Consider the following 24,467-nt stretch of genomic DNA (forward strand, 5'->3'; position numbering starts at 1 on the left):
TAACTTAGGGAGAAGTAGTTAAGATTGCATAGTATCAACTGCAACAGAAAATCTCTAGAAGAGGGATAGTATTTGTGGAAATGTTGGTTATTTATTGTCTTGACAAATATGTAAGTACACTGGCTTTAGCCATGGGAATGAGGAAATGGAGAGGTCACAGATGGACTAATCATGCCATTTTCCTAGCTTTAACTTCTTCTGCATGAGGGTCTAGAAAAGACAGTCCTTGTTTTTGAAATGCAAACTCTTCCTGTTCTTAAACACCCATACAGCTTTACCTGGGAGAGTTCTGAGGAGGAAAAGGATTACTGATGAATGTTACTTATCTCTGATTAGCGAGGCACAGGGCGGAAAAAGGATAAAATTAATGAGGGAGATACTGAGCACAAGCAATAACCAGACAGCAAGGAACACACAAGTAGGTAACACACACTGTGATAATTAGGTGTAAAAGTCTATTTGCCAGAGACAGATAACAGAAGTTCCCATCCTGAGACTGCAGTGCAGGTCTTTATGTCATTTACTGCTTGTGCCACGGCAGGCCAATCAACTGAATGCAGCAAGTATTCCTCATCCACAGACATCGTCTAACACACAAAAAAGAAATGTTTGTGTATTATGTCTGTGTTCCTAGTTTCTAAACACAAAAGATAAACGCATGAATCTATGAAAGGGCCACTTTACTCCAATTTTCATCTTCTCATTTCAGTCACTGTTTCTGCAAAGTCTTTAGATTTGCCTCTTGGGACTTTTTTTCCCCTGAACTACCCAGCTAAAAACAAATGAAAGAGACTTTTTTTTTTTTAAACTCAGGTTTTGTGAGGGCTTATACTTTAGCTTCCATTTGAAAAATGAGTCTTCACTTGGATTAACAATGTCCCTTGTGGTTGACCACTTGTGATATTGGAATTGTTTGTGAATTTGTTGGTGCTTGCTTCACCAGTTACTTGTGACATTGCTCTGAACCAATCACAGTGTGATTGTGAAAACACATCATTATCTAGATGTAAAATCTGGGAAAGCCAGGCGGTGCCAAACAGTTGACTAGGAAATATTATTAAAGGGTCATACAAAGGGAGAGCAAACCAGGCCACAACAGAAGAATATAATTCTACTGGGGACATGATTGCATAAGACTGCACAGCCAAAATGCATTACTTGGCATTGCTCCCATCTCAGAGACAGGTAATAAGCTACTTGTGCATGGAAAAATCTATCCTGATGTATTTTGTCTGCTACCCAGAAAATCCCATTCATTTCAGAAACTTGTTAGTGTCTTAAACTCCCAAAATATTATCCAAGGATATTCTTAGCATCCAAGCAACTGACAATCAATACCAGTCTTGAAGAGCAAGATGAAGAATAAAGTCTAATAGCAGCTATTAATGGAAAGCAATCTAAACCATTTCTTCATATAATTTAGAGTGCCTAATTTACAGGATTCTTGAACACTAAGGCCATCTCCATCATGGTGATCCTGTGTCTTATTGAGTAGGACCAGAGTATTACTCACTTTTTGTGACTTTTTGAGTTATCAAGGACATGCTGGGCAAACAGCCAAGGTAATACAAGTTCCATAACAATAATCCATACTGAAAGTTAACATGATGGCTACTACATGATGGCTATGCCAGTTGGAGGAAGGCAAGACCTTCCAGCTCTGGTAACTGCTTGACTTAGTTTTTTTTTAGTGCATAAGAAACTTTATGAACTAAAGCATATATCTTGCAAGTGGGAGAGAAGTCATGCAAGGTAATCAGCAAAGAAATGGGAAGAAGTAGCAGAATGATGAGGTGGAGAAGCAGTGAATCCAAAAGCAGTTTGGACGCATTTTTTTAGAGAAAAAAAAGTCAGTAAAACCCTTATGGCTTCATCTGCACATAGGACTGTCATTGTGTGTGCCAGCAGAACAGATCAAGAGATTGATAAGAGTCCTGTTCTATTTAAAGGACATGGAAATGTGTGGAATCAAAGAAGTTAGAAATGGGAAATGGAAGACTATCTCTTAGGATTGCTCTTTGGGGGGCATTCCTGGGCACAGTTGTTTACTTGAGTCAATAAAGTCTCAAGCTTTCCTCCTCTGTGTTCTCCTTCAAACTGTGGAGTTGTAGGTTTGCCCTTCAGTCTTCAACATTTTCCAATGTGTCTGACTCCATTCATCAGATACCATTTTCATATATATACTTGTTTTGTTCATTCTGCAAGGTTTACTTGTCTTAGTTACTTCTGTGGATCTCATGGACTTCCAAAGATGCAGGACAGCCACTGGCTTCACCTATTGATTATCTGGTGACACACAGTGTCCCATGGATTAAAAATGAGTAAGTTCCAGGAACTGTCACTTCCATTAGCCTGCATGGATAAGATGGATCATGAAGGTTTTTTTCAGTAGTAATACATAGGTTTTGTCCAGCCTACTAGCAATCTGATATTTATCTGTATGCTTTCTTTATAATATCAGCAGAAGACTGAGCTCTTCAACTATCTGCCAAGGAAAATCAGGAGCTCCATTTGAGTTCTCTAACTAAGCTAGCTGTTGAGACAATGCTTATTCTAACCCTACACCTACTGGTGTAGGATCACTCAAATTGGGCAGTCTTGTCAGTCCCACTGATGTTATTCTTCACTCCAGTTGAAGGTTTTCTTAGCGGATCTATGTTGATCCAAAAGTGACCAGAAAAAAACAAATTAATTATTTTCTGAATCAGCTAACATGGCACTTCCCCATGCTGTAAACTTTCAGGGATAGACACCATTTATTTTACCTCCCTGTGCAACAAATATAACAACACCTACTGCAGCACTATTTTTGGGTTCTATTTAAACAGTAAAAATATTCTTCTTATGGGACTTCAGTATCTCCACCAGTGAGGCCAACAAAGTGAAGCTCACATGGCTACTGGAAGTGTTACTCTTAGTAGAAAGTGAGACTACTCAACAAGTACACGTGAACTGAAGGGAAAGAGATCCCACTTACACAAGGTACCTGGCAAGATGGACCACGGAGCACAGAACAGGCCCTACTCACAGCCCTGTATTCAAACTGAGACACAAAGCTTTAAAATGAAAAAGGGTTTCAAAGGAAAATAAATTATTTCCAAACTCAGATCTACTCTGAAAATACATAGCATCCTAGAGCTAATCAATATTTTCTGCCTATCACATTTCTTCCACAAAGTATTTTCAGTAATGCAGTGCAAATTTCTCATTCTGCTTTCCTAGAGAAAAACATGAAAAGTATTTAATAGAATGTTTAACAGGTATTCCAGTGAAATACACTCTACTTAAAGATCACTTGTTTTTTGAGAGACCTTCAATTTCTATATGCAGTGCAGCAGGTTTTACTTAAAGGACTAAATCCAAATGTTGACATGGTACCATAGCATTCTTTGAAATTACTGACTCCATCTCTTTATCAGTTTAAAACACACAAATACTTGAGAGAAACCCACTAGGAGCATTACTATGATGCTGTGTCAGGAGGAAGCTGCAGTGAGCTGGAGGAGTTTTGATCTCACAGAAAGCCAGAGTGTCTCAGAGGACTCTTCACTAAAGAACATTTTCTATACCAGAAGTGGAAACAGAAGATGCTTAAGAAGAAATAATCCTCTTTGTTGAGTAGTCATTTTTCTAGATGCAAAGGAAGATAATTTGTAAAACCACAATGTACCCCCAAGGTGTAAATATTGTAAATAAGTATTGTTTAATATGTTCAAGAAGAAAAGATAGCTGATATAATTCAAAAGACAATGTTAAATTTGCTGTACTGATTATTCCAAATTTAAGCTTGAAATTAGTCCAGCACACCAACAGTGTCTAAGAAATTTCTAAGGTTTCTGTCACCATGGTAGCTAAGTGCCAACAGGCTTAATCCTGCACTCATTGAGTCCATAGTCAGACTTCTCCTGGCCTTAGCAATGCTGGATCTGACCCTGTAAATCCTAACATACTTGAGACCACAGCTTGATTTCTAAAACCTTTTTTACCCACTTTCCCACGGCAAATTGGGTAGGCAATTCTGTGGAAGCCATTCATTTGAAAGATGTCCGGGGGAGATTTCTTTCATTCAGCAACAAATCCCTGACTGATTAAAAGAACTATGTTGACAGCCCTACAGGAAGCCATGCCATCCACTCCTTGGGCAGCGGCACTTTTGGCAACATGTGCCAATTTAGAGGACAGGGAACAGTAAGGGAGGGGAATCAGGAGTCAGACAAGGTCCCTGGAAACTTCCAAGCTGTTTTAGAAAGAAAGGAATTGTTGCCTTGGTTAGTTGCAATTCCCAGTCTCTCACAGACAACTAGACAAATCTACCATTATACTAAAACCATTTGTTGTCCTTAGTGGATAATGATAAAATGTAATTGTTAGATAATATGCAGGAGTACACATAATAACTCCTCAACAAAATCACCAGGTCTATGGTATAAAGATTCCTCTAAAAGCCCAGGGCCATAGACATAAACACTTAGACTCTAATCACCTTCTGGTTTTATCCTCTTTTCCTCAAGAAATAAGGCCGGAGAGATCATGCTGTCTATCTCTCAGCCTCTCCTTAATAACTCGTGAACCAGCTGGCTGCTTTCAGACAAACTGGCAATGTGATAAAGGTCACAAGAGCAATAAGTCCTTGCAAGCTCCATAAGAAAAGATGGCTCCATGAAGCACAAACCCCATGTTTGTGCCTTTGAGAGGGAAAGGGATGCACACTGAGGTCAGTAATTAGGATTTGTTTGAAAAGAGTTGGGGGAGGCACTACTCAAGAGAAGAGCAGAGGAAATTGTGGATGCCTTTTGGCACACTTCTGATGGAGATTGAAGAGAAGTGGGTTACAGACTGTGTGTGGGCAGGGACACAATTTCTGAGAAAACTAGACTTCATTAATTCTGCTGCTTGGTTGTATTATTGTTTTCTGTAAAAATGATGAGGATTATTAGACATAGCTGGTAATTGCATTACCAACATGAAAAGGCTTTAACAAAGCCACAAGGGGACGATGAGAAAAGAAGCTCCAATACCAAGAAACTGTGCAAAATGTCATACAGAAGAAGAGCCAAGATCAACATATAACTTACACTGCATGTTGACTAAAGTAATGTATATGCTGAAAGCCCTCAAAAATAGGAAAGAGCCTGCAGGGCATTTAGAGTAAGGGTGGCACCTTCATAAACTGGTGTATGTTTTTGGACATACCTGAGTTTGGCCAAAGGTTGTTCTGAGAGTTCTTTGATCCCTTGGGAAGTTGGCCAAACTGAAAGACCTTATGCATTGCACTGTGGCTTCCTGTGGAAGTGTTAACTCAGAGCTGACTATTGCATGCTGCAGAAAAACACTGTAACAAGTTTCAGTTTTGCAGGAATATGCTTAGAGCATCACGATAGATGCTAAGAGGTAATGCAAGCATCAGCCCTAAGAAAACACATCCTTCAGACAGATCTGAGATGAGGCCTGTGAGAAATGAGGCAGCTACAAGCTATGCAGGAGCTGCCCTTATGCAAATGACTGAAGAGTCAGATTCTGCTCCCATTTGTGGTTTGAAAAGAAAGAGCAATCCTGTAGAAATGATGGGCTTTTTTCCAATTTAAAGGCAATCTGGGATTAAAACCCAGTTTTTACAAGTTTATCTCCTACTGAAAAGACTGTCTCATTCTTCAATTGTTAAACTAAGGCTTTTTAAAAAGCAAATAGAAGGCAAGGCAAGGAGGGAATAATACAATAAGGAATATCTGTTAAACATATATCCCATCTCTTCATCAAATGCCAGGATGATAATTTGAACAACTTTTTCTGTTGTATAAGTGTCACAAGGCACAAGGGGACTACTGATTCTCTTTCCTACAATGACTCAGGCAAGGATTTCCCTTCTTGTTATTAGCCTAGTTGCTATTTTTCCTCCTACCCATTTTGTTGCTTAGGAGACTGCTAGTCATGAAAAAAGTCCACAAAGAAAACAAAACTTAAAAACAAACTACAAAAAAACCCAAAACCAACCAAACAAAAACCAAAACAAACCCCCAAAACAAACCAAAACACAACAAAACCCAAACAAACCAAAAACCAGCAAGGCTCAGTCCTGCCACTGCTATCCCAATTTATAGACTGCTGAATGCTCATGCCTCCTAGGCTCTGCCTGCACAGAAGGGACATGCTGCATTAGTATAAATAGTTACCAAGGAAGTAATTTTTCAGGCACAGATACAGTTTGCTCTCCAAAAGTCAGGTACAGATTTGTTTTTTGTGTCTTTGGAGCAGTAACAGAAGTTTCTCCAGCTGAATCATGTAACTGGGCAGTGACTTCTGTGATAGAGGGCTGGTTGGAAGACAGAGTCATAAAACAAAGCAGCAATTTCCCTGTCAATACATTAGAACTGTGGAGTTCTATAATAATTATACTTACTTCCCTACGTAAATATAAGAACAAATTCTTTTCCCAGGGAGGTTGTTTAGTACACACTCTAGTTCAGTATGATTATGAATCCCCACAATAACTTTTCTGCCATGTTTTCATCAGGAGATTTCAACCTACTTTCTAAGACTGGTCATAATAATTTCCTTTTGAAACTGCAGCCATGATCTCTGGTAAACAATAAGAGATGCTGAAAATTCCTGGATTCTGGTCCAGACTTCTAATGACTAGAGTCATGACTATCACTCTAAAGAGAAATCAGTGTAAATTGCTGTATAACACTTCACATATGTTAGAATATGAATCCTGCATTACAAGCCCTGTCTTTTGTTATTTTCTCATTTTTTAAAAGGACCAAATACATAATATCTTGATAATGGGTTGAAGCTCTTCAGATTTCAAATCTCTTGAAAACTCCAGCTCTAATTTTAGGTTTAAGAAATCAATGTCAGGCTCCTGTTCTCAACATGCTAAAAGTGTGGGTTTCTGGCACATGCATTTAAAAAAGGATGTATTATAAATTGGCTTCCTAGGGCCTGAGGACTTTGGGAAAAGTCTTATTAAAAGTTATGCAGTATTAGGAAGCAGAACACCTTCAAAAACTTCTGCTGTACAAGATGACTCATAAGGTTATACCACCGATTTCACTAGTAACACCAGAGAAAAATTATGTCCTAGATCAAAAACACTCAGATGTTGTGAACTTGTTCCTGGGGAAGGCATATGACACATTTTACCATGATTATTTCCTTAGCTGAATGAAGTGACTGAGAAAGCAGATAATATCAGCATATCCAATGCAAGCAGCAGGCAACAAGGGGATGAGTTCTTATGTCTTGATCTTGCTCTTATTTGTAGATGCTGACACATCTCCCTTGGACTTCAGGAAAGCAGGACTGACACCAATATAGCTGTTATTAATTTCCTGCTTTCTTTTCCAAAGCATTCTTCCTATCTGTAGCTCCCTGTGACTTGTCTTTTTAGATTCCCTCTCCAGGAAGCTTGTTCATGCCTTCCTATCTGTTTGCCTAAGCCAGTGTAGCTCTTCTTCTTTATATAGCATTTGCTTATAATCCAGGGGTATCTTTGGAAGAGCTGACACTTTCAGTGATCTATCTGAAGCATGGACAAAATCATAAGACTGTTAATGCCCTTTCAAAATTACTGTCCTCCAATTGGCAGGGGAAAGGACATAGATGGTTGTATGTGAACCAAAATATATGATCAAGAAAAAAAGCAAAGAGACAAAAGCACTTTCCCAAAAGAGGAAAGCAGATGAGGTTACATTCAAAATAGGTGCAGTGACAACCTACGGTTGGAGCCACAGGGTCATGACCAGCCCTCCCTTCCTTTATTGTTAGGTGGAAGAATTTATGTATTAATTTCTATTTCTGTAGCTCTTAAGACCAATACCAAGAGGTCAGAGCCATGCTATAAAAGGTATAGTGGCATTTAAAACAAAGACAGTTCCTCTTCCCTATAGGTAGCATATACCTTGCAACCTAGACAGGATGCAGCATAAGGAGAGTGACACATTGCAAGTGGGAGACATATGGGGGGCAAAGCAAGAGCCAAGCCAGGGACACTAGAGCAGGTTTATTGCTCAGTCACAGGCAGTGGCAAACATCCTGATTGATGTCTGCTGCAAGCTAACTGGGTCATGCTGGTGGAGGGTGTGAAGATTTCATTTTCATTGCCATCCTGCTTTGCTACAGGCAGCAGGAATAGCACAATGTGAATTCAGGAGCCCACAGATAGTTCCAGTCCATACTGCCTGGAACTGACAGTACAACCTCCTTGCCCCCATCACAGGGAGGGAACTTTCCTCAAGTATGGTTGCCTTAATTCCCCCCTCATTTTAATGTAAGTAAGAACAGCTGAGTCAGATTTGAAAGTCAGGTCTTCTAGCTCCAGTTCCTGGACTTTGGGCTCTCATCTCTCAGTTACCTCCCTCAGCTGTGAGCTGCTCAGCTCCTCTGGGAACACTTCAGGTCCATTTTCTTTGCTGATTTCCTTTGTAAACCTGTTGTGCCTCAGTTCTTTAGATAATAAGTTCTTTGGTATCCTCACTCTAGTCTGTGTGTACAGCACCAAGCATGACCCCTTCTTGGGGTGTCCATAATCTGCTAAAATCCAAACAGAGCTGTAGGAAATGTAGAGGAAAGAAAAACAACTCCAGGAGGCTATGGGGAGCATAAAAAGGAAAACAAATTATCAGTGTTCCATTACCTTCTGCCATGAGGAAAGGGGCAACAGCTGTGGCAGCAGCTACCAGGAATGTCCTTAGTGAGGGTGGGGGAGACGGTAGTTGTGGTTGGTGGTAAACAACAGGAATCTGTGTATCTTACAATACCATTCCTTTTTAAAATCATTTAACCATCTCTTTTGACAGCCTCTACCTTTTCCCCCACTATTTTAATCAAATAGAAGTGGTTGGAAGTGCAGCTGCTTCTGAGTGCCCAATGCTTTGTTTTGGGAAGCTGGAGAAATATAGTGTCACTTCCACCTTGTCTGAAAGGGACAGAAAACATCTCAGACCTTACACAGACTACTGCTTCCTTGTGGATTGTTATTGTGAGGTTAAGCCCTTTTTTTAAAATGGAGGAAAACTTGTATGAAAAGTTCCTGGAGGTTTTCGAACTATTTTATAAAAATAGCTGCCTGAAGGAAAAAAAAAAAAAAAGAGAAAAAGAGACATGAAAAACAAACTCAACACCAGATAGTTTCTAGTGTATCCATCTATTGCAACTAGTCTGATATTAATAGAACACACACCAGCAGGGAGTGGGAAAATAAACATATTTTCACTCACATAAAGGGACTGCCTAAATGACTCACATATGCAAAAATAAATAAATGGATCCCCGTGATAATCTGAAACTATATTTTATCCACATAAACAACTCAGCTTCTTAACTGTAACCTAACATGTTAAACTCACTTGGTTTTATTTGAGGGCATGGACAGATTGAGTGATCAATCTCTATTACACTGAGCTTTTTTTTTTTATCCCTTCCTTACAGTGCCATTTTTCTTCCCACTAGACATTTTAGTTCATTTCCCTGAGCCTTCTTCAGCTTAATAGCTGCATTTCAGACTCAGAGAAAAAAGCTATCAAACTTCCAGAGGGGAATGAATGTAAGTGAATGTTGTGCATGAGAGGGAGAAATACAGCAAATAAAAATGGAGTAAAAGGACAATTGTTAGCATTGCATGTGCTGTACTTAGAGGATAACAATTATATATATTCCAGTTTCATAATGGCAATGTTCAGGGTCAACCAGGTGCTGGCTTCAGATGCCGTAAATAAAAGAGGCAGAGGGTTTTTTGTCTTGTAGAACTGGCAAACAGGTATTCCCCTAGAGAAATGGAATGAGGACACAGCAATTAACTCTCCCATTCCTGCAATCGGAGTGCTAATCACATCCTTAGCAACTGCATGGTCACTATGGTACCGACAACATCTTTTGCTCAAATCCTTTCTGACTCATTCTCCCGGTAACTTTGGCCATGGTCAGAGCAGTTGCTGACACTGTGCTGAATGGCTCCATCAATCTCCACTCTGCAGTGCTGGACACTATTGCCAGTGAGGATGAGCTCCAAGGATAGAAAGGAAGCCAGTAAGTGTCCAGAGAATCGGTGCTGTTTGCTTTTCAGAATCATTGTGCAAATGACAAACACAGCCTCTCTGCTCTAATAGTCTTAAATGTGAGGCTAATGAACTTTAGCTTTCAATACCATTGAACCTCATTATACTGTAAATACCCTTCTTTTTGTGACTCAGACACCAAAAACAATAATGAATCTATCAGGAAAAAAAAAAAAAAAAAAAAAAAAGGAAAGGAAAAGGCTACAATCTTAGGAAAAAAAAAAAAGAAAATCCAGTCAGAGTCGTCTTTCCACAGCAAGTATTTGTCCTGGGAGAAGCAGTGAAATATTATAAAGGTTGTGCTGGAAAAATACTGGCTATTGAGACATTTATGGATGCTAAGAGAATCAGAAAACAGCATACAGGAAATACTGTCCTTGATGGAGTTGCTTAGAGCAGTTGCTGAATCTCTCCTGTAGGAGGCTCTAAACCCCATGCACTGCAGGACAAACTGGAACCAGCTTTCATTCACTGAACATGAGGGCTCACAGCCCTAGTCTGTAACTGCTCCGAGTTCTCCAGTGACACAAAAGAACTGGAAGTCCAGCCCTCACTGTCTGAAGAGTGCTGCTGACTCCCTGGTCTCCCCAGCAGTATAAAGTGGTGAAGGAGAATTTACACAAGACTGCAGCCCTTTATTTTCAAATCTCAACATTTTGGTACACAGGAAGACAAATCTTACTATCATTCAAGCAGAGAGAAGAAAACAAGTGTTTTCAGGAAGAAAATGGATGTAATGTAATCAAAGTATTTTAAGTATATATCAGGATACCATGCAATTAAAAGGAATGGGAGGAAACATTCCACGGCAGCATATTTTCAATATCTCCCCAGATGCAGGACTATGTCCTGTGATAAAACTGGTACTGATCATTTTTGGAGGCAGAAGCAGCACATGATTTGTGGACCTACGGTGACAAACATCTATTTTCACATGTGGGAGATAACATTAAAATTGAAGGTATGGATACTACAAATCAACTGGAGTAGTAGTACTGACTGAGAATAAGATTAATGCATAACTTAAGAAGGATTCACAGAGTGGACATCTTCTAAGTAATTTATTATATACTCCTAATTGGACAACCTCCATTCTCCATTTTCCTAATAGATACCTGGAACAAAGATGTCCTGAATGATGTATATACCACTCACTGATTGCTGGGCAAACATTATTGGAGTGTCAATATTTGCTTTTTTTCTAGAGCTACCATTGTTTGAGAGGGTGTAAGTCATTTTGGATAATGCTCTACTTGAGATGTATTAACTAACTCACAGACAAAAATCATCTTGTATGTTGTGCTATTTTCATTGCATTTTACTTTGCAGTGAAAACAACTTATAGTCATGTGATAAATCCAGAACCTGAGCAATAATTAGTGGTAGTGGAGCAGGAGATAAACCCATAATTGCAAGTTTGGTCAGCTTACCCAAAGCCTTCACCACAAACTTCATGAAAAACCCTGTTCACTATTTGCATGAAGTTGCAGTACCCAGAGTATGGTCATTTGACAGGGTTACTGAGCTGCAGAGCTGTGCAATGATACTTTGGTTCATCCCATATATATATGTAACTGTATTTCATATAACAGTCCCCCAAGGCAGATGGAAGTTCACTATGATTTTTGGTAACAAAATGCCTGGGGAGTCTCCTGCTGCTCTTGGAAAGAAGACAGAGGAAAAGTGGATTGCAAAATCGAAATACTATGATACTGGCTCCCTGACATAGGTCAAGAATATGCTGTTTTGAAGTTGAACCCATATCTCACATCTAGAAATCCACGGCACAGCACCAGAAGTTTTGAAAGGACAGCTTTGTTACCCATGGTTGTTTTGCTCACTTCAATGTTTTTCCTCTACCCTGCTCTATAATCAGGATACAGTTTGATCTTGCATACAAAAAATTGTGCCTTTCAGTAGATGTTTAAATTAATGATTATTCCTATGAAAGTCAGTTGGGAAGGTGTGTAAGTCCACAATATGTCTTTTTACATGTGCAGAAATTTGGTTTCATGAACAGGAACTTCAAGCATCTGAAGTAGACAAAATCTGTTAAGGCTCTGACAAGAAACTTTTGTGTGTTCTATTCTACAGCTTACACTTCCGTGAAACATTACCAAGATCCTGCCATAGAGGAATTTGTCTTGCCATTAAACTGTTTGGTAGCTGCAGGTCAGTGTAAGTCATGTTTTTCTTTGTGCATAGTCTGAAACAGCAAGAGCCTCTCACTGCTCCAGTTACACAGGATAGTTCAAATGTTAAAGCCTGTATGTTCAGCACTCTGTACATTCTTGGGACATTTCCCAAAGGATCAGATATTTCAATAACACCACAAAGTTCCCTGCGTCCTCATTTTTCACTTCTGATGAAACTTCCTCTATCAAAGACCAGAGCTAATGATCCAGATTTAATCAACAAAAGTATTTACATTTCAAAATAATGAGACCCTCTCAGCTGGTAACTTGTTAATTAGTTCCCAAGCATTCTCCTTTTATCCTCTTGTGCTGCAGTGGTGCAACTGACAGTCCTTCCAATATTAGGGGAAGTTATTTGTGAAGTGTTATCTCAGAGTCCTATCTTGCTCCAGGATCAATTTGCACCAATGTGTTGATTACAGGAAAACTACTGATTTACCTACAGGTAAATGTCTTCATGTATCAGACTGTCTTATCCTTCCTAACAAGTTTTTGCCTTGTATTTTTGCATGCTTAATGTCAGCAAAGCAATTAGGTACCTGAATTTAAGCCTCTCTGGCCTGTTATCTTTTAACAATGCTATTCTTTCACTCTGGACCTCCTAATACTTAAGGTCAGATTCACATTTATGGAAAAGCTATTTATACCACTTTTTAATTCAGTGGGGTTTTTTTTTCCTTAATTCTACATAAGGCTCTACTACCCAGCTATACACAAAGGTACTAGAATGTAAATAAGAATCTGTCCATAAATACTTTTTCTAGCACTCTTATATTTGCAAGTATGGATGGACATAAAGAATGAGGATCTGTTCCCAATTTCTGTCCCAGTACTCGTATGGTCTGCAGTACATGTCCTGGTTTCAGTCTTCTCCAGCAGCTCCTTCAGCAATTGGAAAACTCCATCAATTAGTCCTCAGTGCAGGATATGCTTCAGCTGACTTGCTGGTAATCAGTTGCTCCAGAGCCTAGATTGATTTTTCCGTATGATTATCAATTCTCCCATCAGACAGAACAGTCGATCTCAAAAACAAGAAGACATTTCAAGAAACAAGATCTGGATGTTTTACTCAGCACACAATTTCTTTCTATAACCCAACTTTGCAAGGCACATGTATGCTTATCTTCAAGAACAATTAATCACCTCTTTAACAACAGAAAGTTTTTTCTCTGGAACTGGAGATTACTTCTTCTCTTCTGCAGTTCCATACTTGTGTGATTGTGTGTTTTTTTTCCTTTTCTTTTTATTTCTTTTTATTTTTTTTTAATTAACATTTCCTCTATTATTTTTTTCCCTGTCATATGTAATGCAACCATGCAAAGTTTTCTTTCCTAAAGATGGGTGGCAAGGAGAAAATTATTTAAATTATATGGTGGGGGAATAAGCTATAAAAATAGCAACATATTCCTAACTTTTTAACAAGAATTTTTATTTGTGAGACATTAACAATTCTCTGGAGGCCGAAGGACTAAGTACACATAAAATTGAACCCAGCTTTTTAATTGTTTTTCTTCTATAAATGAATTACATAACTTTCTGAAAACCACAAATTAGCACCAAGAACCTGCAAAAACTGCAAGTAAACAAAAAGAAAAAAAAGAAATAAAAAGGCCACGAAAAACTTTATCCTTCCCAAGTTTTTGGGATATCTTTTGAATAGCCATTGAATTTTAAATGTTTATGATCATGGCAAAAATGCTGCCACATGTTGCAAATGTGGAAAATACTACCAATATTTTTAAAATATTTGAATAGAAAATGCTCATCTCTTAATCAGACATTTAGAGCCTGCATGTGTTGCCTGTAAAGCCAATGCAATGATTCTGATCTCCACAAAAACCATGATTCAGCCCTAGCATTGGCTGTAGTGGTGCTTTTTGGATCTGAGTTCTAGGAAACAAAATTCTAGAAATATAATTCAGGAACTGGAGAATTCAGTTTGGATGTATTTCACTTGCAATACTTGAAAGGAATCTAGTCACTTCCATAAAGATAATGTCATGTTTTTTATAAGGGTCACTCATGAAGATTCATTTTTTCACAAGGCTTCCAGCTTGTTTGTCCATAGGAAGACTAAATCTTGAAGACTATCAAGATTTGATAGCTAAATTTCTGACAAGCAGTGAACTAAGTGCCTATGTATGCAAAAACCACTCATCTGATGAACACACCCTGATTAAATAGATGGTTCACTAGAACAAAGAGAAGAAGTAAGAACTGGGAAGGGGGATTAATGAATCAAGTGTTTTTTCAAGCTAGTACTTTTCTTCCTGAGTCCTTTTCCTGCACTTTAAAAAAAACTTCATCCTAGAATAGTCTATCAATAGCATGAGTATTCACAACAGAGTGGACTTTGATACTTTCACTGTTAAGATAAATCTTCCATTGACATCAGTGAGTTTGACCCTGAAATACAATTTTCTCATTGTCTGGTCAGAGACCAGCTTTGCTGTCCACTTCATGTGATGCACACCATCTAGATCCTATTTATTTAGGATCCAGAATGAGAAGTGAGAGTTGCAGAAAATCTGTTCTGAACTACTGTAGTTTAATTTGGATATTTGTGGATTCAGTGGAGAGCCAGCAAAAGTGATCTAGTTATGGAATAAGAATGTTAGCCATTGTCCATTAGGCCCTGGCCACATAATTTTTCAAATACAAATAATCTGTTGTGACTATGAAAAAACAGGGTTGGGTTTTGGTTTGCCTTTTTTTTCAAAACAAAAAACCTTTTACATGTCATTTGGACATCTGTTCTTACAAAGAACTTGTCCAATATTTGACCTTAAACTTTGTGGAGTAGCCTTCTACACCCCCCAGATTTAATTCCTTCCTTTCAGTATGTGCAAGGCAGGAGATTAAGCAGCTCAAGGATGCTTAATCATGGCATTCTGGTCTATCACCCACAGAGTGGTGTGGGAGTCTTCTGCAGATATCCACAGCAGCAAGAAAACAGCTGGATTACTGTCATAATAGTTTGTGCGAGGAAGATAAAAAGAGCACTAGCAGAAAGAAGACTATCTTAGAAAATATTGCAGTATGAAGTTAGGGTATGTTATGGGAAAGTAGAGAAGCCATCATTAGAGTTTAAAACCTACTGTATTGGTGACCACTATAAGTTACTCAGAAAAAACTTCCTTGCTCAGCCTATGGCTCTGAATATCCTCATTAGCAGTTCTATAGCTTCTCCATTTGATTTTGTACTTTTCATTAGAAAATTCTTCCTTTATGAATTTGTAGATTTGCAAGTTATTCTTTGGCATGCTGCTTACACAGAGGAAGTTGCTCAGTAATGCTGTGGTCCCTTTTATTTACTCCTAAGTTCAGTTGTTTCTGGTCAGCCATTAATAGATAAATATTTTACTATCTGGTTTTCTTTATCTACTATATAGAAGGGTCTGGCAGCTGCAGAGTCCTCTTCCTACCCTTCACTCCATGACCTAACACGCCCTCACCCCAGAGATTAGTGTTACAATATTCCCTTGTATTTTAACACTCCCTCATTCTTCAGGAACACCTATTACATCAAGTTCTCCTTTCATGGTCATACACTCTGCCTTCACCTGTTATTTTAAGTTTGTGGTATGCAGACATTGGTATTACTTATTTTTGGCCATCTACCTATTTTTAAACAACTCCTCTGCTTAGTTCCCTTCTTCGGAATATACCACTATGATTTCAGTTTAGTTAGACTCAATGTTATCCATCATCCCTGTTCCCACCTTGTAGAACTGGATACAGAGTTAAGATGCTAATGGGGGGAAGATATGTGGAAATGGAGACACTCTTTTACCCAAAGACATGACTACCCAGTGCAGACAATTCACTGCCTGATCCTGCATGCTGCAATGAGATCAGAGCTCTGTGGCCACAAACCCCTTTCCATAATTAGATAAGGGCTGCATTTTCCCTTGGAAATGTCCCTATTTATCACCAAGACATTTCAAAGCTCAAAAGCTCACTTTTCTTTCTTCCCCCCCTCCAACTTTTTTTTAAGCAATGGGACAGCTGATTTTTCTTAGCAATTCTTTCCCTGTCAGGAAAATGATAATGAAAAACAATTTCTACTTTGAATTTTTTTCAGCTATTCCATTACTGAACCTTCCATTGGCTCACTGGAAACTGCGAGAGAGGGTTTGATTCTTTTCTGTGGAAAGAACATGGAAAAAACCTTACTAGGCTTTTTGTAGCACAAGAACAATTTTTCTTTCATCCAGGATTTTGCTTCAGTTTTGTATAACATTTCTTTGAAAATACATGTCCCAATTTCCTTTTAAACGTCTTGATTCTGTTCTGCTACTGAAAAGGCTGCAGATGGAAGGGGAGAACCAGGAACTCCCCATGTCAATCAGCTCTATTCATTCAATGACTGTATTTATTAGTTTCATTAAAAACATATTGAGCAGGCCTGTTTCTTCACGCCTACACAATCCTGACTCCCTTGCCATCCCCCTGTCAGTAAGGGCTCTATCCTGAGGCCTCTCTCAGCTTGAGATTCCACATGAAACACGAATTCAAGAGGATATCACATGCTTTTAGGTCTTGTTGGAAAGACTTCACACAGCTTAACAGCTGTGGAGTGGGAGGGGGACAGTTAGATGAGGAAAAAATAAGTACTTGAGATTAACAGATAATTCATTTTTTTAAAGAGAAATGGAAAGAAAAACTCTATGTAAAGCTTGGAAAGTGTCTCCATTGCTACTGCTATCACTGAAATGAATGAACACGTAACATCTCACCAGCACATTGCTCATAAACTATGGTTTTGTAGGAAATAAAGCACTTTGGGCTGCCATCAGACAAGGGAGCAGTTCTCGGAGAAGAAGGCTGGTAATTTGCTACATTTGTAATGCTGAGGCATGGACTGGTCCCCTTCAGAAAATATTATGTTCTCTATATACCGCCTCCTGTTATTAAAATCAGAACTATGTGGAAGAGCAGAACCACAACAGGAGACTGCTACTTATGGGGCAAAAAGAATGGGTGCCAACACAAGTACTAAAACTATACTGCCTGTCTTTTAGTACTTTTGTTGGTGCCCTTTAAAAAAAAAAATTGTTGTATGGCAAAATACAAAACATTTTGTAGGAATCAAAAGATCTCCATATGCACAACTGAGAATTAAGGTTGCAGTTTAAGTGCTACTGAAGTTGAAAACCTCCCTAGTAGCTTTAGTGGTCTTTAGTTCAGACATCAGGCTAGAGATGACTTTTCAGAAAAAGAAACTTCTTTCTGTATTCAGCCCTGAGAGTAAGCTATAAAATCTATCTACTCAGCCACATTGGAACTTAACATCTTCATCTCTTTGGAAATGATCTCTCTTTCCATAACCATCAGATTAGATAACTGCTACCTAAAAACCCTAGTGTCCCTTTTCTTAAATACATATGGACCACAAAAATCAACACCTACACCCTTACAATTCTTTAATGAAGGAAGAGACTGGAGGTTGCACTAATGCCCTTAAAGCACCCCAAAGACATATCACATACAATCTCCTCCATACATACCCTTTTTTCTTAAGTGGGTCATAGTGTATTAATCCACAGTGTGTTACAAAACCATGGTACTTTTTTGTCTTTTATAGCAATAGAGAGTCAAAGACATAGCAAAAAAGATATGCTTTCTACCAAACAAACAAAAAAAAAAACCCCTTAGTATTACTTGCCCTGTCCTCAAAATGTTTGATTTGCACAGCCACTGTTGACAGACAATCCTTAGCACTGCTTCCTTTTCAGATGATTGAGCAGAGGTGTAATAGCATCACAAAATACATATAAGTATCACATCAGCATGGCCTCAGCCAAGATTGAATATACATGCATCCTGATATTTACATGTCCTTGTGTGACAAAAAGTTAGCCCTACTGAGACAGGGAGCTCATCACAGTTCACAGGCACATGCTTGGCCCTTCCCAGGTTACACACAGCCCCTGAGTGATGTATCACACAATTCCAACGAAGAACACAGCAGAGAGGACAAAGGCGGGGGGCGGGGGGGAAAGAACCACAGCAAGCCATGCTTTCACATACAGTATTGGTAGTCTGCCACAGCACATACCACGGTCAAGAATGCAGAGACCATCACCATAAAATTTCAGAAGGTTTCAGGCATCTGCCCAAAGTAGCATCACTTCAGGAGGCTGCAAGCATCTGCCCCTTTTGCTCTTTAGCCCAACCTTTTATCCCCTCCTGTTCATGCATTGCACCGTGTGCCCTCTGTTCCTGTGGTGACTGGTCAGTGCACCTGGGCACTCCATGGCTCATTGCTGTCAGTGCTGCTCACTGACCCACACAGCTGTAGCCTGTTAGGGATGAGGCTCGGCTGCAGTCCCACTCCCAATAACCACAAACTGTGTACCTACAGCAGTTCACTTACCTGGTGCTGCCACTGAAGGTATCACTTCGGCACTTTGGCAGTCAAATAAGGAGAGCTTGATGTTTAACAGGATATAACTTGATTGAAGGCAATACAAACCAGGAATCACATGGTGTTGTAAACAGGTTAGCAGACAGGTGAGACCAGGGAAATCAGTCTGTAGCCTCTGTGTCTTTGGAATCTGAAAATTTCTTTAATGCAGGTACCTGTGTCTGGTAGAAGAATGCTCATCCCTGGTTTAGGAAATTAATGGGAGGCTAAAGACTCCAAATACCAATAATTGGTATATAATAGGTATTGAGTTCTACAGTGAATTTGGACTAAAGTGATAGGTTTACAGAGGCACAGGAGTATCTGGCTTGACACACAAGATTTCTTAATACCACACTTGTATTACACTCAGGAGAGCTTTGTTCCTCTCCTCTCTGACATTGCTTAACTATAGGAGTGGGGTAGGAGAATGTTAGGGATTGTACTACCACCAAAAAGGTAAGGAGGGAACATAAAAATTCTCATATCCCTAAGTACCCGTGTCTGTACACATGTATAAATACATATGCACGTATGTGGGTTCACAGAGAAAGCAGTGATGATGTTGATGGGGACTAGCTGCTCACTCTGACAGTTGCCAGCACACAAAATACATATCAGTCTGGCTCCTAATAGGTTTGTATCCCCTTGCACAGCTGGAGATGCTTGGCACAGGTAAGAGCAGCTACAATCAATAAGCCTTAAATTTAAGTGGTACAGAAAGTGGTTTCAAATAGTTCAAATAGTTCTTTTGGGTCAGCTGTGGGGCATAAGGCACATAAAGGAAGAATCATAAACATCTTTGACCTATCAAGTATTTTCACCAGCCATAGTTTTTCACCAAACAAAGCAAAACAAAAAACTTCATAAGTATAAAGTGATTTTGGCATCAGACTCTCCTTGTTTGCAGTCTGATCACACTGTAAGACAACTGGCACCATAATCAACTGAATAAAAATTATGGCACAGTCTGAGGGTCACATCCTTTTACTGCATTTTTCTGAAACCAGTTACAAATTCTTTTCAGAAAAATCAACACAAAGAAAAAATAAATTTCTCTGGGCCTTACTGAAAAACTAGTTGCTGTACTTATAACAAAGTGTATTGTACCTATGGCTAGAGTTACATGGAATTGGTTTTGGTGAAGGGGAGATGCTGTTCCCAGCTTGGTGTCAAAGTCAACTCAAGTCCCGTGCAGATTAGGCTGTAAATGCCTAGAAACTGGATTTAGCATTCAATTCAGCAATTAACAAATGACAGTTCAAACCATCCCCTTAAGCTTGGCTACTGTCAGTAGAAACTCTTTCCCCACTGCTTATTGTTAATGCCTGAACTTCTGTTAAGTGTACCATCTCTAGTCTCCCCATGGTCACAGCAGAATCACCCAGGAAAAATGTCTACACAGATATTAATACCTTTTTGTGTGTCTGCTAGAGCCATGGAGCAAGTGAATTCCACTGGCATTCTGTATTTATGCTGTTTATATTTACCTAAAATGTCTGCAGTGGCATGGGTACAATCTGGCTCTTCCACATCCTCCTACAGTTCCCGACCATACAGCTTCTCATAACATCTTGCTCTAAACAGTATCAAACTTGAGCAGAGATTTTTTTTTGAATGTTTTGTCTTCATTGTCCTCTTCCTCCCTTTCTCTTCTGTTAAAAAAAAAAAAAAATTAAAAAAGCAATAAGGCACTTAAATCTGAGTGTACATTTCTCTGTTAAATTGACACAAACATACAAGAAATTTTCTCAGAGCTGTTGACTACTTTTCATCTGTTTAAGCAGCTTCCAAGAAAGTCTTTCCCTATGTGGGATGTAGGGCACTTCTGAAAAGTGAAGGGTAATCAAAACCCTTTTGCTTAGTGACTCATTGACAATGATTTCTAATTAGGGGCACATTCTCCTCTTGATCCCTACCTATATAACGTAAATCCAGTACCATCAAAGAGAAAGCTGCCCTCCCTAAATTTGTCAGGCAGCACCAGGGGCCGGTCTTTTGCTCAGGGGCTGAACAGAATTGCTAAGCCTCTGGAAGTTTCTTTCACAGGCCCACTGCTGTGGGTCAGCTTCCTTCCAGAGCATGTGTGTAGCTCTTGCTGCCAGCAACAGCCAGTGCAGGAGGTGGCAGGGGAAGGAGGAGGCCTGCCCGGCCTGGCGGCCATCCCGGCCACTGCTGGCACAGCTGACATCTGGAAGCGCCGTGTTGGACATCTGACACACCAAGCTGAGGTGGCCCAGCTGTCGAGGGCTGCATTCAGAAAGCAGAGCAGCTACTTCTCACACTGCAGATCAGTAAATTTTGGTCAATACCTGGTCACAGTGACACAGTTCCGGTGATCTCCTGGCGCTCCCCTCACAGACAGCTCTGGTCATCAGGAGAGCCTGAGACAGCTGCTGGAAGGAATGGCACCGTGTGGCAGAGCTGGCAGTGCTCGTGGGGACACAGAAACACACCTGGAGCCTCCTGGGGCTGCCTGCTCAGCACAGCTTACAAATGACACCACTGAAGTCTCTTATCTTTGTCCACACAATCTCCTAAAACAGCACCCATGTCTCTGCCTTTGAGCACCCACTGGTCCTCGGTCCCACCCAGGCAGGGCTGCGAGGGGCATCTGACAGGGCCATACCAACAATTTAACAGTAGGGACAGCCAGACTATGGCTCTGTGTTGAGTTTACTAATGAAAATGTGAACTGTGGATGCCTAGATGGCTGACTTCAATACATACCACGGCTCAGGAGAGAGAGCACCCAGCATCAGGAATGCTGATAAAAAACAGGCAAGGAGGTAATAGCAATGCCCACCACGAAGAACATGGCAGCATTTTATAATTCTTTGACTACATTTTATTTTTCTTTGGTGAAAATAAACCCCCTCCTGGCTCTACAGAAAGCCTGGACAGCTTTGCAATGGGTGACCCCAAAAGAGTGAGGTAGGGGTGGCAGAAGAGGTGTGACTGAGTCACTGTGCAGGGAGAGGGCACCATGGCTGCCGTGTATGGGACAGTCCCACCTGCCGGGGAGGACAGCGCTTCCCTTCTGCCTCAGGGCTCCTGCTGCTGAGGGCACCACTGCCAGCTGCTGAGGCCTGAGCTGAGTGGGGCTGGCTCCCCGCTGCCGAAAGGTGCTGGATGGGACATGGCAGCTGCACCGGGACACCTGAGGGGAGAAAGGTTCTCGGCCCCGGCTCCCCGCAGGGCTCCCTGTGAGGCGCCTGAGGGCCCCGCAGGGCAGCAAGGGCAGCTGTCATCCGGCAGCACGGAAATATGGAAAAGGAGAGAAATGAGGAGTGGGCCGAGACGATTTGGGGAAATGTTTGCAAAATAAGCATCAGAAAATAAAAGCAGGATGGAAACAGTTACGGTTTATTAATTACCATTACTTGGGGTTGCAGGGTGTTTGAGGTGATGCCTGCATGCTCCTTATGTGACTTTCCATGGAGACAAAGATCTGTAGCTGAGTCCTTATGTTCTGTGCCATGCTGGCAGCTTTCACTGTTTCCCAGAGCATCAGGTGTTGTTCTTTGATCATGAGGGCTGTGCCCTCCTTCTTATTCCAAATTACCTTCTTTCTAGTAGCTCCTTCTGCACCATAAGCCAGTCACACTATTTCAGGGTCACAGAAAAGAGGTGGAAAGTAACATTTATTTTTGGGATCAAAATATTCACCTAAGAAGACTAAGGTTCTTATTGCTGATTTTTAGGTACTTGTATTTATTTTGCAAGGGTAAGAAGCTATTGTTGAAGGGCAGGAAAATTCCTATTTCTCAAAGATACTTCCTGAATATTCCAAAACACTTTTAAAATGGTATTGTCACTCAACTACACTTCGCTTTATTTTTGGGCTTAGGACTAGTTTTCATTACATCAGCTATACTGAATCCTGAGAGGAGAAGGGCCTCCTGATTACCTCAGTAAATTAGAAACACTAGATAAGATCTTCAAACCAGAAGGCAAACATTTGCCTGGAGTGGGACTCTATTTCCCAGTTCCCATACTCTATGTTACTTGGGAATCTCAAGTTGAATTCTTGTTCTACCTGTTTGAGATACTTTTGTTCAGTCTGCACCTCCAAAGAGCCCAGCAGAAATTCAGCAGATAAAGGTAAATTTGACTGAGTTTGGAAGAGTATTCAAAGCCCTGAAGAATTTTAACCTCAAGATTAATTAGCTGCAGCATCTTTGTCTTGTTCACTTTTATTGCCTCTCATCACTGAACATTAACCTGACAGAACAGAAGCAGACAATTAATCTGAAACCATGCACAGGGGTACATGAGGAAGGCTCTGTGAAAATAGGATGTGGCTGTTATGATTTCAGACAAGAGATTTCCAGAAAATGAAGTCCATGGACAAGCCATGGACACAGAAGGCCCCTGAAAGTAATTATTCCAATGACCTTCGTTAGCTCTCAGTACCACAGAGGCACATGATGAGGCACTGGAGCTCTTAGTGGATATGGCTTGTGACTAGGCCTTTGGAAAGACTTCCAGCCAGCTGGTCAGTAACTGTTAATGAAAAACTGCTTATTTCATCTTAAACCCAGCATCTTAAAAAACCAATTAAACTCAGAAGTGTTACAAATATTTGTAAAAAGCAGTAAAATAACATCATTTTGGTGGCAAACCTTTGCTTTCATTGACATTTAATATTTCTCTCCTTGTTTACTCTCATTAGATAAAAGGTGAGTAAAGCCAAAAACAAAAATCATAATTAAAAAAAAAAAAGAAAATTAAAAAAAAAATAAGGGAGAAAAACCTGAGAGAGTTGGGATTGTTCAGCATGTAAAAGAAAAGGCTTTGGGAGAGACCTCACTGCAGCCTTTTGGTACCTTATAAGGGCTCATAAAAAGCATGGTGGAGCTTTTTATATGGGCAGATAGTGACAGCTCAAGGAGTAATGGTTTTAAACTAAAATTGAGCAGGCTTAGATTAAGAACTAGCAAAAAATTCTTTACTCAGAGGGTGGTGAAGCACTGGAACAGGTTGCCCTGGGAGGTGTGGATGCTCCATCCCTGGCAGTGTTCAAGACAGGCTGGATGGGGCTCTGCATAACCTGACCTAGTGGGTGACATCCTTTCCCATGGCAGGGGGATTGGAACCAGATGAACTTTAAGATCCCTTTCAGCCCAACTTATTCTATGACTCTATGTCTTAAAAGTTGTACTAAGTTTGCACATGGTGAGTTTGTATCAGATGAGCTCAACAGAAGGCTCATATACAGTTTAACCCTAGAAGTAAATGAATTATCCTTTCTTCAGAAAACTCTGTACCCAATAGCAAGAGTTGCCCAAGGTGTGTGACTGTGTACTACTGAAAAATTTCAAAGAGGAGGAGTTAATTCACTTTCTGTCTTTTCCCTGGCCTCCAGCCCAGGGAAGTGTCTGACAGCTACTCTTGCAGACTAATAACCTACTTGCTCCTAAGAGGATGTGTTTGATAGCAAAGCATTGTATTTTCTGAAACTTCCTGGAAAACAACCAGGTTAAATGCTTACCTGTAATTGATAATCATCTCTCCAGTTGGGTTTCACACTGTACTGTTCTTCAAAAGGTCCTTGGCTGTCCCTTTCACAGCTGGAGAGCACAGGACTAAATTGCACAAGAAGTACCTTTGTCTGGATGTACAGACATATGCAACTGTCAGACAGATCAAGGTAGGTGAGATGCTAAAAGCTTCCAGAAATTTTCAAGGCAGAAAGAAAGTAAAGGAACCTAGACCTTTTCTTTACAAGGAAAAAAGCTACAATGTGAAAATTCTATTTGCAGAAATAATTCTGTCAACCATAACTCCATTCATACCTACATCATA

At 40.1% G+C, this 24,467-nt stretch overlaps 1 long non-coding RNA gene across 1 annotated transcript; it reads left to right on the top strand.

Moving 5' to 3' along the window:
• The first annotated feature begins 343 nt into the window (after nucleotides 1–343).
• On the top strand, nucleotides 344–22,407 carry LOC140684577 (uncharacterized). The gene is made up of 3 exons (XR_012057014.1): nucleotides 344–11,016; nucleotides 12,150–12,227; nucleotides 16,335–22,407. It is a non-coding gene; the product is annotated as an uncharacterized lncRNA (long non-coding RNA).
• The last annotated feature ends 2,060 nt before the right edge of the window (nucleotides 22,408–24,467 follow it).

The sequence above is a fragment of the Taeniopygia guttata genome, chromosome 7 (genome assembly GCF_048771995.1).
Source record: "Taeniopygia guttata chromosome 7, bTaeGut7.mat, whole genome shotgun sequence".
In the NCBI taxonomy this organism is placed as follows: Eukaryota; Metazoa; Chordata; class Aves; order Passeriformes; family Estrildidae; genus Taeniopygia; species Taeniopygia guttata.